The sequence below is a fragment of the Tupaia chinensis genome, unplaced genomic scaffold (genome assembly GCF_000334495.1).
Source record: "Tupaia chinensis unplaced genomic scaffold, TupChi_1.0 Scaffold144276_1, whole genome shotgun sequence".
In the NCBI taxonomy this organism is placed as follows: Eukaryota; Metazoa; Chordata; class Mammalia; order Scandentia; family Tupaiidae; genus Tupaia; species Tupaia belangeri.
The window spans coordinates 467,334-472,751 of record NW_006204133.1 but is presented as its reverse complement, the minus strand read 5'-3'; positions in this window follow the sequence as shown (position 1 = coordinate 472,751).

Below are 5,418 nucleotides of genomic sequence, written 5' to 3'. Positions count from 1 at the left end.
TGTGCCCTCCCAGCCAGCCCACTCCAGTCCCCCCACCCCCAGCCCTCTCTGGCTAAGGCGTGGGTGCCCGAGGAAATGCACGTTATTAATCTCTCCGGACTATACAGCGGGGCCTGGTGGAGGAGTACATGCAGCGTGTGCCGAGGCCAGCCCAGGGCTCGGGGTCAGGAGAGAGGAAAGGGTCAGCCTCATCCTTAGGAAGCTGCCCCTCTGCTCAGCCCAAACCTGGGAGCCTCCGCCACCGTCCTCTTTCCTGTTGCCCACCCCATCAGGTCTGCCTGCAGCTCCTGCTGACTCTGCCCCTCCTAAGGCCGGATCACTCCTCCACTTTCCGCTCAGGCAGGACGCAGGTCACTGCCCCTGTTCCCTGAACCCCTGCGTCAGCTCCTGCCCTGCCGGCGGCCACTCCCGTTCCTGGAACCCATTCTCCACTCCAGCTGGGGTGCCGGCCACAGGGCTGCTCCCTTAGCCAGAACCTCCCAAGGCTGCCCACTGTCCTTTTAATGAAGCAGACCCTCCCGCTGGGGCTAGCTCCCACCCCAGGATCCTGGTCCTGCCTGCCCTGGGCCGCAGGTCCCTAGCTTCTCCCTAGGCAAGCCCTTTTCACTCCTCAGGTTCCAGCTGGCGGCCATGTCCTCCCAGAGCCCTCCCACCCTCTCCCTGCTCTGTCTCTTCCTCACTGGGGCATCCGCCCCACATCTGCCATCTGACATGATCTCGTCTGCCGTTTACGCTCCAGTCTCTGGCTCCCACTGGACGGTCAGCCCCAGGGGGCAGGGGCCTTATCTGTCTGTTCAAGACACCCCGGTGCCCAGAATAGATCTTGGTGCCCAGTAAATTCCTGGGGAGTGAATGAGTGCTGGCACAGGAGGGGGCCCGGGGGCACAGAGCTGTGAGTGGCAGATGTGCCCTTGAACCCAGGACAGCTGCTCGCACAGTCCCCACCCAGGTACAAAAAGCCCCTTCACTGACATGCCTGGAGGGTTTGCTCCATCTGTTGCTCTGGACGCCTGTTCTTCCCTGGAGCCTGGGGCATGATAACGGGTCGGGCTGAGCTCTGCCCAAGCTCTGAGGCACTCTCTAACCCATCAATGATTTATTTTTTTTTGGAGAGGTTTTTGCTATAGGGCACGTGTGCTCTCCAGAAAGAGAGAGAGAGAGAGACAGAAAGCGAGAGATCACTCTTCAGGGTAGATGGCCACGCTGCAATCCCTTCTCCTCCATTCTCTTTCTGGGATCTTGGGTACACATGCACATGCGCCCGTCTTGAGTTTAAGCCACCAGGTCCAGGACTCGAACCTCAGTCTACTACATGGGAGTCCAGCAACCTAGCCATTATGCCATCTGCTGGTCCTGCCCGTCAATGACTTCTGTGTGACACTGTGGATTTTCCACTTCCTATCTAGCCAGCATCCCATCGAGGGCTACCTGGGGCAGGAGACCAGTCAGCCAAGGAGGCTTCACCCCTCCAAGCTGGTGTTTCCAGTGGGCTCTGAGCAGCCAAGCCTGCAGGATGCGCATCCTCAGTGGGGTGCAGCTGAGCTGGAGAGCTGGCCCTAGTGCCCTTAAAACAGCCACATCGTCCACATGATGGCCTGTGGGGCCACAGCCCAGCCTGGGAGGCAGATAGGAAGGGCCTGGACGGTGGGGCGGAACCTGGATCCTGGGCACAGGGTGAAGGGGCACAGCACCGTGGGTCCCATCTGCCAACCCTGACACTTCGGACACGTTACTTAGCCTCTGAGTGCCTCAGTTCCCTATCTGTGTCGCGATCGCTCCCCCTCTCAGGGTGCTTGGAGGTCTGAGGCGTGTCTCTCACGGGTGTCGGCACAGGCGGGCACACGGCGCGGGCACGAGCGTCGGCTGTTGCGGTTGTCCCCAGGGAGAAAGGGACCAGGTGGGAGGGCGTGCGGAGGAAAGGGTGGGTGGGAACGAGAAGGGCCACGCAGACCCTGCCCAGCTGCAGGCAGCCAGGGGTTACGCCCAGCTTCCAGCCAGTTCTGCTTGCTGTAGCGGTGGCCTCGGTTGTGCCACCTGTCCCCTCTGGGCCCGTTTTCCATCTGTAAAGCAAGGCTAATGGTGTAGTCCCCAGGCTACGAAGCTTACAAGGGGTCATGGCTGTAAAGCACCCAGCACGGAGCTAGGAATAGGAATAGCTGCGTTTAAAAAAAATTGTTTTCAGAGAGCCCATGTACTTGCTGGGAGAGAGGGAGAGAGGAGGAGAGGCGTACCCATTCCACGTGGAGATCCGCCTTCCCTTCTCCTCCAGCTCGCTCTCCTTTTGGGATTTTGGGCACACACACACACACACACACACACACACACACACACACACGTGTATGGTTTTCAAACCCCGGGGTCCAGGACTGAATCGTGCTGCCTGCCTTAGCCACCATACCAGTCCACAGCTGTCGTTTGACAAGGGACAGAGAGGTGCTATCACCTCCACAGTCCCAGGGAGGGAGGAGGCAGCCACGGCCAGGTGGGTCCAGCGCCCGAGCGGCTAACTGCTGCATGTGGCTGTCACTGCAGCCACTGCCGCTGCGGGTCTTCCTGGGCTGCAGGAGTCGGGGAGGGCGGACAGGCCTCAGCGTGGTCGGTGGTCGGGGGTCGGATGGGAAGCAGACTCTGGCTCCCTCCGGCCTTGAGGTCCCTTTGCAACCTACCACAGTGCACCCAGTTCTGGTCATGTGGGAGCCCTGGGAGACCTCCTGTCACAGACACACTCATCCCATGACCGCAGCGTGGTCATATTTGTGAGAAGCCGTCAGGTCTTGCTCAGTCGTTACCACTGGAGGCAGCTCTTTGCAATCTGGCTCCCTCCATTGTTACTTGGGCCTAAGCCAGGCGCCTCCTGCAGGCAGGGTGGAACAGGGCCTGCTTCACTGCTGGGACCCCCACGGGTTGCGGACCATCGGAGTGTGTGTGGGGTGGCCAGGAAAATGTCCCAACCCAGGCTCCTTCGATGGACATGCTGGTGGAGCCGGAGGGGTCCCAGGCCAGCAGAGGGGGCCCCGGCTTGGCAATGAATGTGGCTCTCCCAGATTCCCTTCCTCAGGACTGTGGCCTCCTTCCTGCTCAGCACCTCAGGTTCCTCACTGTACGGGAGACCACAGCAGGAGGGAGAACTAGACCCTGCCGCACCCCACCATGCCAGTGCTGGGGGAGTCAGATCCCCTCCTGGTCACCAGATCCCAACCGGCATCCCCTGCCCGCACCCACGCCTTTAGGAGGTCTGGGGGCATCTGCACCGTCGCTGGCCTCGTGGTCTCTTGAAGTCAACTTGGTTTTTACAAATCTAAAATCTATTTTAAAGAGAAAGATGTCATTACGCTTAGGTGGATAACGAGTATCGCCTGCCATGAATGCGACAACACTGCAAAAATAAATATGACTGTGACGAGGTCAGCTCCCTGAGGTGGTGGGTGGGATTTTCCGCTGTCTCCCCAGGATGAGGAACAGCGCTGGACACACACTAGGCGCGCTCTTTCTATATACATGTGGAAGCTTCTTTCTTTCATGTCAGAGAGAAAGAGAGAGAAGCACCTTCAGCAGGGTCCCTCCGCAGCCTTCCCGGGCAGCCAATGTCCCGGGCAGCCAGCGTCACGGGTGCGTGCCCGGGCGGGTACAGGTACTGCCGTCTTGCGTATGGATCCAGCGTGTTGCCACCGTGCCACTGAGCGGGCCTCGAAATACATTTTCTGCACGAGGGGCCGGAAGGGTGAGTTGATGCAGGAAGGAGCGAATGACCCCGCCCTGGGCGCCTGGGGCAGGTGCTGAGCCTCTCGGCTAAAGCGAGAAAAAAGCAAATGGGACAGTAGAGCTGAAGCCAGCCAGCCCCCGACGGAGACGTCCTTGACCTGCTGGGGACACTGACGGCAAGGACTTGAGACAGGCAGAATGCTCTTTCTCCTGGAGTAGGCCGGGCACCACCAGTATCCTGCTGGCCGGGTGTCTGCAGGGGGCCTGGAGTTGAGGGGTGCACTGGGTGAGCTGGGGGGCCAGGGTTAGGGAGTAGCCAAGGCCCCACACTCAGCAGAGGCCCCACTGTGCGTGGGACAGCTTCCCCAGCATGTCCGCCCACGTGGACTCCTGCTAGGTACACACATGTGAGCAGACACACGCGTGTGGGAGCGGGCACCGGTTCCTCAGCCATGTGTGGGGTGCATTTCCAGGCCAGCCTTTGGGGCCCTCACCAGCTGTGGCCGGATACCCACAGTGAGCCTCTCTGTCGTTCCTTGGACAGGGCTGTCATCATCACAGATGAGCTGTCGCTGAAGCCAGCGGCGTGGGGTCTGGGTCCCCCCGGGGCAGGTGGGAGTAGTGGGGGTGGCTGCCGTGTGGGCATCTTCGCCAGGGGCCTGGCACAGGAAGCCTGACGTCAGCCTGACTCACTCCTCAGTCGGGGGCCGGGGACTGGCAGCCGTCACTCTCACCTTCCTGCCGCCCTGGGCCCCCACTGAACAGCCGAGCCCCGCTGGCTCCCTCCCTCCCGGGACACCTGCTACGAGTGTGGGTTTGGGAAGAGGAAGGAAAGCGTGTGCAACACAAAGTTTCGTGATTGTGGAAGGGGAACCCACTGGCAGGGGGGGAGTGGTGCTGTTGGGGCAGGGATAGACGGCGGATTCCAAAGGCAGGAGCTGAGTGACGCTTCAACAGCTGTCAAAATACATGGTGACGAAAAGCCTAACACGGCAACGGCACTTGTTCCAGTCGGAGCTGTTTCTCTCTCTCTCTCTCTCTCTCGGGCCCATGCACTTTCCAGAGAGAGACAGGGAAGAGAAAGCATCGTCGTGGGGAAGTATCACACCGCAACCCCTTCTCCTCCTTTTCTCCTTCCTTTCGAGATTCTGGGCACAAAAGAACATGCACCCATTGTTTCTCAGGTAGGGGGGCTGAGACCTGAACCGCATGGTCGGCCTAGTGGGATCCAGCTGCCTTAACCCCCAGGCCATGGAGCTGACCCAGATCTCAGAAGTTTTTTTTCTTTTCTTTTTTTTTTTTAAGAGAGATTTTTGCTATAGGGCATGTGTGCTTACCAGGGAGACAGAGAGACAGAATGCGAGAAATCACCCCCAGGAGGGATGGCGGAAACCAATCCCTTCTCCTCCATTCTCCTTTTAGGATTTTGTGTATGCACACACACGCACCCAGTTTGAGGTTGTTTTTTGTTTTTTGGGTTTTTTTTGAGAGGTTTTTGCTATAGGGTGTGTGCGTTCACCAAAAAGACAGGAGAGAGACAGAGAGACAGAGAGACAGAAAGTGAGAAATCACCCCCCAGGGGGGATGGCCATGCCACAATCTCTTCTCCTCCATTCTCCTCTCGGGATCTTGGGCATATACGCACATGTGCCCGGTGTGAGTTTAAGCCACTGGGTCTGGGACTCGAACCACAGTCGACTACAAGGGAGTCGACTG